Below are 12,337 nucleotides of genomic sequence, written 5' to 3'. Positions count from 1 at the left end.
CTACATTCTACAACCCTACATTCTACAAATCTACATTGCCCATCAGAAGCCAGTTTAACCTTCTCTATGAAAGGGGTGCATTGGTTAATTCCTTCAGCACTGTCACATTTCCATTTAAGCAGGCCACCGTGTAAATTAATGATAATTGTATTTATTTCTAGGGGAAAGAATACTGCAATTAAATGTGTGGTTAATATATTGTATGAATTAAGAAATTCATACGCCAGGCTTCCAATCAATGATTTAATTGCAGTGCCCTTGGGCTGGACCACTGCTCTTCCCTGCTTAGCTTCAGACATTGACTGAACGCCTTAGACCAGCAATGAGCAGCCACTCATTGATTACGAGTTAGAGTGGACATAAACCCTGCCTGCCTCCAAAGTCAAATAGGTAAAGGTACAGAGATCCCTAAGAGTAATCCCTTGTATTTCTCAAAGGACTTACTCCACTTCTTGCTGAAGCAGCAGATAGTGACCGCAGACACAGCAAGGGTATTGGACTAGCAGGAGCACCACTTGGATCAATATGGCAATTCCTACCAGGCCTCTCATTTTACCCAAAGTAAATGCTCCACGCAGCATTTTTTGGCATCTTGAAGTGACAGATATTGCAGATCATCAAGTCGGTAATTTTATCAGGAGTAACAGTGAAACAAATGCTCTCAAGAATTAACAGCCATCTGCTGCCTGTCAAGAAACAATCTAAATGTAAAACAGGAACAAGATGAAATACACTCAATCTGCCCCTAAATATGTTTTTACACCTTTATAGATTACCTAAATATGTAGTACATATATAAAAAACATAAGTGTAGCACCAATTGCCTTCAGTATAACCAGTGAACCTACACTATCAGTGCAAAATGGTGTGTACAGTTGGACAACTTATCCATAGCTGATAGAAGGGCTGAGACTGAATAACCTGACCTACACTGAGAATTTCAATGGAAGCAGAGGATTTATTAAGGGACACTCATGCAGTTCTCACTAACACAGGGAATTTGTGGCAAGCTGCTTTGCACTGTGCTAATAAAATGCCTGGGACATTGCATTACCCTCATTCTGTCTCTGAAGGTCACTGACAGGCAAAGCTTTTGTTCCCATTAACTAAATTCTGTTCCCCAGGCCAGGTGACCATATATTATCACCTTGCAGAGAAGACATTGGCTGTGTTTCTACTTCTTTCAGCTTTTCAGTCTCCCAGAGGAATTTTCTCTGGCAACCCCATCAGAGTACGCAAAATTAGCTCCAAAACATATGGCAGAAAACCCTGATATTCTCTCACCTTTCAATGAGAAATGTTTCTCTGATGCCAGTTTGCCTCAGCTGAGAAGCCTTCAACCCCCCAGAACATCTCAGCTCTGGTATATTGCAGAGCTGCTGATTAATATTCATCTTTGTCATCAATATGATGCTTTTAATATCTATTATTTTAACTGGTTATCCAAAATCCCTTAAGTTCTGCTTAAGATTTCTCCCCTTTGCAGCGTTTTCATAAATAGCATCAAGTTAATAGTTGCCATAATCAGCACAGCAGCCTTACAGTTACACACCATGGATACGTGGCTGAGAACAAATGCCAAATCAGCATGGACAGGCTTGGATGTACAGAGCACACTGAGAGCACTGTGCAGGACCTCTTAAACGAGGAATTGTCACAAAAAAGGGGCTGAAATGCCACTGTCACACATCAGACCACACTGCTGAGGGCTCTTAAACACACTAACCTGAACACAAAAAAAGCACTGCAGAGAAAGCACCGTTATGAGAGCAATACTATCAACCCCTAATTACTGTTATTTTACCAAAGCAGACATGCTTCTCACCCAGATGACAGGCAGCAGTGGCATGAGCAGCTCCTCACCTGCACCTCCTTCTAACACCTAAAACACACTTTTGCTTCCAGCTCCTTCCATGCCCAGCACGATACGCTATGAGGATTGACAGAGTGCCATCTACTGTCCCAATTCAAGCTTTTCCTGTAGTTTACCACCTGAGAAATAGGGCTAAAATCAGGCTGAGCTTCACAGCAAGGATAAGCTGGGCTGGGCTGCAGAAACATCCTTCACTTTAGTGCATCTCTCACTGCTTGAGGCTGAAAAGCAGAGTGCAGAGGAAGGAGATGTCCTTGAACAAGGACCTACACATCAAGGCACACATACAGTAAGCAAAGCCCATATATGACACAAATGTTTGATACAGTCTGCATGTACATAGGGCAAACTCCTAACAGCATAAATAACATCCTTGAGTCCAAGATGTATGTCAAGACCATATAAAACATGCCAGCATCCCAAGACTACTTGCACAACAGCCTCTCAAGCCATTCTGAAGATTTCAGGCTAGACAGTTTGCATAATTTCTACCCACTGTCTGGTCCGTTGCTTTACCTCCTTTGCTCCCACTTAGGGACAAAACAGAGGAGCAGTTTAGTCATAAACAGTTAAGCACTTAAAGCAATGATGAGCCCGACTGCCAAAAATGGGTATCTTGGCCCAACATGAACTGCTTTCAGCATGAGACAGGATTGGAAGCCAGGCATGAAGGCACAGCCCTCCACCCATTCTTATTAAAGCCACTTCGTGCCTTGCTCAGATGTGCTCCATTTAATCAAAATGAGAGTGAAATGATATTGCACTGCCAGCATCAATCTGAGAGTGATTTGTGCGGAGAGATACATGGCTAAGGCTCTGAACCCAACAGAGCAATGTCTTCTTTGCCATACAGTGCCAACAAAATGCTTCTTTCCTGCAAAATTCTAAAGAAAACAGAATGCTTCTCTAAGCATGGCAAAATTCATACCAACAAGATGTTAAAGAACCCCCCTTCCACCAAGCCTTCCCTCTTACTTCCCTAAGAACCCAGGGTTGAGGTTTGCAGAGCTTGAAGTCTGACTGGGAAATTGGCATTAATCAGTATATTGATTTGTGCATTAATATTCCATTACCTCCACAATATGAAATTGAAACCTAGACAACGTTTAAATTTATTGCTACTTTACCTACCCCCACCCCAGTTCTTGTTAAATCGCTGTTTCTTCCATCTCCAGAGATAGCTAATGAACAAGCTTCAGGCCTGACATTAAATCTCCCAGTCAGACAAAAGTTAACCATGCAGAATGCACTTAGAAAATATATAATATTGTGATTCTTAATAGCTTCCAACATTGCCCATCTTTAAGGCTCTTTGCCATTAATTTCATCTTGGCTTTGAAATACTCAAGACTTCTGAAGGCCCAAGAGCTGTACCAGCAAGAAAACCATGGAATAGTTCCATGCAAAGATCACTTACTATAAATAAATGGATAATTTATTTCATCAGTAACATTTTGGAAATACCACTGTTATGACTGACCACCAATATACCCAAAAGAAGAGCATTCAGACTTAAAACCCAAGTTCTTCACAGTATGAAGTAGAGAAGAATCTACACAAAGAATTTATACCACCTTAGGTTATGCCCCTTATTAGGTACAGATAATATCCGTTTCCAATTCACACAAGATATTAAATACAGCATTTACATTCTGTGCTTTCAACACTTGTTATATTAAACAAGCATAATTTATAACAGATCCATCTACCTGCAAATTGCTCTGCCTTTGCCCATGGGCAACAATATCGGTTAGATCCTCTCTTTGATATTAGTCTTCCCTACCACTGCAGCCCAAGGTAGGGATTTCTGATCATTTATTTCACATGAAACTGCCTTTATGGTAAATGTGTATTCTGAAAGGATGCTGAGTTCCACAAAAGGCAGAAGAGGTGTATTGGTCAGACTGGGGCTCCCAACTGACTATTTTCCTACTCTGGCTCAAGGCTTCCATTGAACAGCAAAAGGATGCAATAAATCTTGGTCCAAGAGTTTGTGTTGCATCCCATCTGTCAACAGCAGCACAAATAGACCTTGCACAAAATGCAGGTGCAATGCATTCAAAATGCAGCACATTTGGTGTGCACACAAGCAAGAAACCAAAGGTTTGCATTTATCCTTATGAATTATGTAAAGCGTGCTGCTGGTCTTACAGAGCAAATAAAGACCCATCAAAACCTTGAGGGTTTCCTTCTTTGTATGTCCCACTTTAATGTTCCTGGGGTGTTTTCTCAAAGCTATAGCATTTTTTCAGACAACCCCAACAAGAAAAGTCTTCCTGCAATTTTAGTTACGCAGCAGTTTCAACTCAGGAAAGCATCATTTGGCTAATGCACAGCAATCCAAGAGTTACAGATGACTGCAGCATCTCACTGAGGTGGGCTGGTGAGGTTGCATCGACGCACACGCAATGAGAGTAATGCCAGAAAAGGGCTGCACAAACTATTGATGCATTGCAGATAAAACGTAGATCAGCCGAGCTGTTTTGGCACCAATCCTGCTGGAGTGGAGATAAGCATTTCTGCCTCTGGGGTAGAAACACACATTCCCACTTCTCCCTTCTTTATCCCACATTTTAAATACCAAAAATTGGCTTTAGAAAATACAGGTGTGCAAGCAGCCTACAGCTGTTTGAGCTCAGACTTGGATATTCAGTGCAGCTTTCCTTTTATGTTTATGCAAATGCTCCATCTTTAGGAGAGGTATAATCATTTAATTAGGCAATACTCCTACATAATTATATGAATTGTCCGTTTTTACCACTCATATAGCAGTTAATTGTAGGCTTCAAGAAACAGCATAGCAGTATCTTTAGTCCTACTGTACACACAGCAATGCCAAAGGAAAGGAACACCAGTGACACCACAGCCTCCTCCAAAGCAGCAGGTCAAGCAGAGCTGAAAGTCATCACTGAATTAAGATGCAGATTTTACTGATATTAGCAGGGAGAATATCACAGGAAACAGGACTCACACCAGCTTTTTCCACATTGTCTCGTCCTATTTCCTGCCTAAGTGAGGAAAAAGCCACTTCATAAGTGAGTACAGGCTCACCTTCCCTAGTGTTAATATGCTTCAGATTAAGGTAAATTCAAGCATCTTTTGAGGCCCTGTTGCTGTCAATAATGAATTCAGACCCATAAGTAGCTGTGAACTCTGCATTTCATATGCAGCACCACAACGTGCTGAATCAAAACAGGCAACGTGTAAATAATCTCCATCTGCAAACAGAAATGCTTTCCTAGAGAAAACCTCCATTCTTCTCACTTCACACTTGCCTTCATGCCTCATAAAAACAAATGAGAGAGACTGAGAATTGGAGGAAACTATCTGCAAATCCAGGAACCTCTCCCATTCTGTGAGACTTGTAATGTCACTTCCAACATTAACTATTGTTTATGTCATCTGCAAACGTGGGTAACAAAAAAACCACTTGGATTTCAGTCTACTACCTGGAAAGCCTGGCATGGTCTCAAATTGGCAGCATGTGATGGTGTGGAGCTTTTCAAGTTACTAATGACCACAAAAGAAATGTTCAATAGCACTAATTTACTGACATTCTGAACTCTATTGGGTATGCAGAGGATATAAAGCAAACAACCCCTTTCTGTTTCATACCCTTCATGATCGCAGTGGTAGCTTTGACTCACTTAAAACTTAAGATTCAGGTCCTGCACTTCCCCAAGCTGCTACAAACGCCACACTCCATGGATTGGATTCTATTTGTGCAGTGTTCTAACTCAAGCTCAATTTGAAATCGCCACGTCAACATTTTATCCACCCTCTCCTGCAGTTTGTGCAGGGTGTCATGCCAGATTCCTTTACCTTCCAATGTAAAAAGACCTTGGCTTCATTTATGCACGTCCCTGGACACCAATCAACTTAAGGCAAAGGTCTCTTGCTACATTCGAACCCATCACAGAGCACACCAGGCTGGGATCAGATTTAGAGCTCCAAAAAAAAAAAAAATCCATATAGAACTTAAATGCAAATTATCTACAAAACAGCAATATAAGCTTTCTTTGAAACCATTTTCAACTGGCTGAACATCAGCTTGCTGCAACAGCAATCGATAAAAACCCCTAGCTCCAAATCCTGGCATTCACAGGGTAATAAAATGTAGTAACCAGCAGAGCGCTCTAAGAGAACTGTAGAGTCATGCTGCTGCAATACATTATGTAATAGCGACAGTCCAGTCTAACACAGCTTCTCTTTCCAATTCCTTTTTTACCCAAAGGTTGTTTCTAACCTTAGCATGTAAAACTTACCTCCTGGTTGCACTGCTCCAAGTTCTCCTACACGAGGGTATTTCGGTGTCTAAGCCTTCAGATGCTCCTGCTGCAACCTGAGGACTGCCGGGTGTCTGCCCTCCACTTCACTGGGGAGACCTGAAGATCAATTAACATAACAATGTGGGTATTCTCACATTGAACTGCTGAGGAACGACCCTACCATCCATAGAAACAATTGCTCTCCCCGAGAAAGGAGAGGCTGAACAGGTCAAAGGATTACGGGGGGGAGGAGGAGCAGCAAATTACAGACTCAATTTTATAGATACAGCATAAAGCAACTAGAACTTAACAGCCATCAAACTGCCTTGGCTCTGAATTACCACTGACCTCAGGATTTTCATACCAAAGAGTTAATGCCCCCCAAACCCAAAGCTTGAAGATTGACACTTTATAGGGAGAAAAATAAGGTACACCAGAAGTAATTTCTTGGATGGCTGTTAGTTCCCCCCATCCTCCTCCCCATGCATCCTTATAGGCTTGTTAGCTCCTCTCTGTGGCTGCCTTTCAGCCACTTGTACCATAGCCAAGTACAAGCATATGGCCAAAAAGCCATTATGCTGGGGGAGATGCTGTGTCACAAGGGTTGTAGGCACTAAGCTTCCCATGAACATGACCCCCATAACAGCCTTTCACACCTACTGAGTTTCATGCTCTGCATACTGGGAATAAAGAGAAAAGAATAGCAAGAAACAGTGCTGGCAGCAGCCAGGGTATTTCCATTGCCAACACAGTCCTTCAAACATGTCCAAGAGTCTGTGTTTAATCTCTTGGCTACCCAAATTAACCTCCTGCACCTGGGGATGAACAAGTAGAATGACAAGTAATATGCTCCTATCTGAAATACCATGCCAAGGGCTCATTGGTGACACAGAGAAGGGGCAAAGGACAGACACTTTTGTATCTCATACAATATTAGTTGGCCAGTGTAGCAACTCACAGTGAGACAGCTGCAGTCTATTGTTAGCATTACTTAGTATTTAATTTCAGCTCACCTACAGGAGCAGAGGAAAAGGCTGAGATGACATTGATGATATTACATAGATACATCCCATTTTTGAGGGCCACACAGGAGCAGGTTCATTGAATATAAACTATTCAGACAAGACCCATCCCCTCCTCAGTGCTTATTTCACACCAACTGAATGTTTTCCCCATGGAGATTTATTAGCTGGGAGCAGCTGTTATATACCTGTGCTTATTAAGACTGCTAGAAATAAGTACTCAAAATATGCATAATCAATAGCAATAATTCTGGCTTGATTCAAGACTCATCCTTATCAGTGACTGAATACACAGTACCGAGCAAGAATTACATTTCCATGTCAATACAACACTCCCAGCTCCAACAGAAAGAGTTGTCTATCTCCCAAGGAAAATAAACTGGGGGGATACTACAATAGTCATTTCTGTATCCAATCCATTCCAGCATCTTGAAAACTAGAAATTCTTAGCTCTCTGCATTAGATACATTAAAGACAAAGATGGCATTGTGGTCACCTTCCCAATCCTATGCAATCTTACCTACCTCAAACTTTCTTACAGGTGATTTCTGGATGCTTTTATCATTTCAGAACACCCCATACTATTGATAATCTGACTTGGAATTAAATCCCTCAAGTTATTTCATCTCCTTTTACACCAGCAGTCACACATTCTCACCCAGATTCTTGATGGTATTGAGACCAAATCAGCCAGGTTTCACAACTCCCTGTTCCACGCTGCATACACACAACTAAAACTTCTCTGCCAACACAAAGACATATTTGCTACCAAATTCAATGTAACTTTGATAGAGAAAAAACCTCCTGTGTGCTAGCAAGAAAATTACTCTAAAGGTTGTCATTTAGCCACCCAAAACACAGTGCCAAAGGGAAACAAAACATATATATGAAATTGAATTTTGCTTTCTGAGTAATAAGCACAAGAAGTAACCAGCCAAATTCTTTTCTTACTGCAGTTTCAGACCAATCTTTTCTCACAAAGTACACCGTGTATAGCCAGGGGTGGACACAGTGACGGTGGTTCTGCAGAACAGCCTCTAAAATGGCTATCAGTGAGCAGGAAGGTGTGCCCTTAGGAGACATAACTGCTGTTATTCTGCATTGCGCTGAGCCAAAAGTCCTTCAGAACAAAGGAACTACACCAAAGGATGGGAGCTCATTAAGGGAGACCCTCCCCTTCCCTGTCATAGCCACATTGTCTTTCACTGGCTTTCCCATTTCAGAAGACATCTATTCTTACCTTCTATACAAGAGGCATCACAAGCATTCATTGAACCCTACTAGCAAGAAGATATTATTGCCGTATCATAATCAGTTCTGTAACTCCCTGGAGCAAAGAGTGAATTTCAAATCATTCCAATAACCAACCTAATGAAGCCTTGCCCAGCCCTAATAGAGAATAGAGTAGTCCATGCTGTAATTGTACACATGACATTCAGTTCAGCTAACCCTTACCATGCTGTGGTAACATGATGGATTCTGATGAAATTTAAATTGCTGCAGCCTGGTAGAGTGACTTCCATTCTCTAAGGCAGCTGTGTGAAGAACCAGCCCTGGATGTACAACTAGTGATAAGATTTAAACTATTTCCACATTAGAGTCTGAGCAAGCTTCTGATCTACTACTAACAATGCACAAATAAGAATTCCTGCCACAAAAAAAAAATAGAAGGAAATATTTCCTTTCCTACATCACCTCAATCTTCCTATTACTCCCATCTTTAAACCTTTGGCCACTGCTTGAAGGTATCTTCCCATTTTTTTCCCAAATACTATCTGAACTAGCCAGCAAAAGCACTGGAGCTGTCAATCACATTCAGCTGATACCAAGTGATCTACTGGCATACAAAGCAATACCAGTTATGGCTTAGCTCCTAGATTCAGGAAAGCATTTTGAAATCACAGGAGACTGACACTGTAAGAAGTGCCAGGTACTGAGTCTTCTTCCTAAGAAAGAAGATCACAACACCAGCCTGCTAGACATTGAAATTGTCCTCCATACAAAAGGAGTCTGAAGCCACAGATACTGCACACTTGCAGAGGCACAGCTGCTCCCTTTCACAGCTTCACCCTTTTGCAATGGAGTAACTCTTCTGACAGGCTCCCAACAGCCATGCAGGCAAGCAGCCAGCTCAGGATGCCAGATAGACACCTTTGCAATGTTGTAAAAATACCTCTTGCTGAACCAAGTAGGGCATGGAACAAAAAACACTGCCAGTTTGGCTGACTTACACACATTACATGACCTAGGACCTTCTAATTTTAACATTCCCATTTCAAATGCCTTTCAGAACCTGAAGGGATTAACGCAAGAAGTCTGTACAGGTTGACAACCTCCCTTCCTCGCTCTGCCTGCCTCGTGAAATCTAATGACAAGCAATCTAAAGGAAAGCAAGAGGTGAGGAAGATGAGATGGCAGCTGCCTGTTGAGCAGCCCTAGAAATGCTCCTCTTGGACTTTGAGTCAAGCAACTCTGTTGGGAAGGAAGTCCTCTGCACAGCAGAGACCAGTGAGTCAGAAGTGTAGGCAGTGCTGCGTTAGCAAAACTGAGCTCTGAATAGAATAACAATGGCTTTTTTACTCATCTTCCTTCCTGTACCTAATTAAAACACCAAAGCACAGCTCAGTGTGCCTGCATCATTGCCTCTCTCTGAGTACCCCTCGAGCCAGACACCTGCTCAGTGCTGTTCTGCACCTCCTGCAGAATTATTTCAGCACTTTTTTAGACAAGCGATACATATCCCTCCAGGATCAGAATGCTCCCAACAAGTTCACATCTAAAAGCACCTTCAGGGTTTAGCTGTAGCAGTAAGAATAAATAAACTCGGCAGACAAGGAGAGAAATTATGCCTTTACACCACGGTGTCCTTAAGAACATCACTGAGCTGCAGTTCACAAAGAACCAAAGAGAGAGCAAACACAGTCTGACTGCAGACAGTCTGGAGGAAGGCTGAAAAAGCACTTCAGTGCTTTTCTCCATTTCATGCCTGGTCCACTTGTAGATCAGCATTTTTTTCCAGCAGCACCTGCAGGCATTAAGTACTCCAAAGATACCAGGGAACAAACAAACTCAGTAAGGTTGGATGCACCATACAAGGTGGAACTATAGAACTGTTAAGGTTAAAAAAGGCAATTAAGGTCATCAAACCCAACCCATCAGCACCATCGTCACTAAACTACATCAGTCCTCCTTGATAACACCCAGGGATAGCAACACCACTTCGCTTCAGTCCTGAAGCAGAGAATAGCTTATTTTCCTATCTCTAGTAACATAATGAAAGTAGTTACCCCCAAAGCAGGAAGGATAGGTGCTGCCACCCACCTTAAAGGCTTCCCTATCCACCTCTCACAAAGTATAATACTCAAGGAAAAAGAAAAAACCAAACAACCAAAACAGTCCTAAAAATGATTTAAAGAAGTCAGCAAACAGGCCAAACAAATAAGAGTCTCTACCCTTTTATTTGCTTTAAATTGCTCTTTATTACTTCCAGGTGGGTGTAATCACTGGATCTCAGTGCAGGTGAGTTAATTACAGCAGCTGAGGCTCTGACCCTTAGCACTTCAGTTTATAAAACACTCAAAACAGGTAAGCTGATAGTTTTATATAGCTTTACTTCCAAATTACAAGCCCACTTTGCAAAATGAAAGCAATTGAGGGGGACCAGTTGGCTTTCTGCCTGAGGTGGCTCATCTTGCTGCAGCCATCTTGGAACAAATCACCAACCTGAACCTGAAACGCAATGTTGTTTTTTCCTTCTTTTTTTTTTAAATCTGATTTATTAAAGGCACAGTGTATTTTATAAGAGGTTTAAAGAATGCATGCTAAGTTGTAAGGTGGAATGACACAAAGATGGTAACAAAGACAGTATAAAGTAGAATGATACAAAGATGATACCAAAGATGATAACAGATATTCCAAAGGTTATTTATAAGAAAAAACTCACCAATATGGATGCCATCATTGGGAAATACTGAGGCAATCTCCACCAGGCGGGTGATCTCCAAGTGATGCTGCTTTTAGTGGTGGTCAGCCCTTAAATGGGGGTCTAAAGGAGGTGGAGTCAAGCTCCAACCCTTCCAGGAGCACAGCTAAATTACTCTCACCTGTGCTCCCACAGCTGACCCAACACTTAATCAGCTGATTAATCAGAGGTTCAGGCTGTGATTACCAGTTTTCCATACAGAAGTTAAGGAGTGTCTTATTGATGATAAATAAAACAACTTTGTCAGGGTGGACAACACCAGGCCTAGTGGTTTGGTGAAGGGAGCTGCTCGTTAGCTGCTACCTTGCCTGGCATTATACCCAGAGAGAAGCTGTATTATTACAGAAAACAAAAGGACTGGATTCCAAGAGTGGGTACAGAGGGTCTGAGTGATAATTAACAGCGTGGCTTGTGGTTATCTCACACACTTGTCCTGCTCTGAGGACTTGTGCCAGGGCCTGACTCTATGGGATGCAGCCATCTTGTTGCACCTTCACCCTTCACCACAATGCCTGACAAAATTATTACTCCTATACTCACAGTAAAGCTTTCAGATCTGCCACTTCTCTACTAATTAACTAATTAATGAGGTTTGTATGGTGAGGTGTTGACAACAGAGGCCTTTGTGAGGAGGATCTGGGGCGGCTGCTGGCTGCAGGCCTGAAGCTGCCATGAAAGCATATTTAAGCAAAAATATGCAAGCGTGTGAGAAAAAGAAGTGTAATAAACAGCTTTGTGAACATCAAGGTGTGAGAAGGAGGGTTTCTGGAGCAGAGATTCTCCTTTGGGTGGGTGACTTGACCAAGGGCAGACTAATGCCATAAGAAATAGGTTTCCCTCTGCATAGAGAACTGTGGGGAATGCATTCATGAGCGTCAATATTCCACATGTAAACCTGATCTGGATCATGTAAAATGGCCCCAAATTGTACAAGTCCTTTGCTGATTTATCCCAGAGGTGAACAAACCCATCAAACTTAGGTGGTAGAACGCATTTCAATCTGTTTTATTTCTGTTGTTAAGAAACCTCTTAGATATTCCAGGATCAACAGGATTTGGATAAATTATCACTTCATTTTCTCATATTTTTAGAACCAACACCAGGCATACAAATGAAGGGCTCTTCAAAATGTTTATTTCTGCTAGAAGTTTTACCTATAACAGCAATAATATCATCAGCTGCACTGGTTCCA

General features: G+C 41.9%; 1 long non-coding RNA gene across 1 annotated transcript in view; it reads right to left on the bottom strand.

The window, feature by feature from the left end:
• The window catches only part of LOC107323687 (uncharacterized), a 135,097-nt gene extending 128,791 nt beyond the window's left edge, over positions 1-6,306 (bottom strand). Inside the window, exon 1 of the long non-coding RNA XR_014932350.1 lies at positions 6,139-6,306. This is a non-coding gene — a long non-coding RNA (uncharacterized LOC107323687). The remainder of the gene's footprint in view (positions 1-6,138) is intronic.
• Positions 6,307-12,337: the final 6,031 nt, after the last annotated feature.

Source organism: Coturnix japonica, chromosome 10 (genome assembly GCF_054131305.1).
Source record: "Coturnix japonica strain WE chromosome 10, WE-NBRP24, whole genome shotgun sequence".
Classification (NCBI taxonomy): Eukaryota; Metazoa; Chordata; class Aves; order Galliformes; family Phasianidae; genus Coturnix; species Coturnix japonica.
Note: the sequence above shows the minus strand (reverse complement) of the source record. Positions and strands in the feature narration are given on the sequence as shown.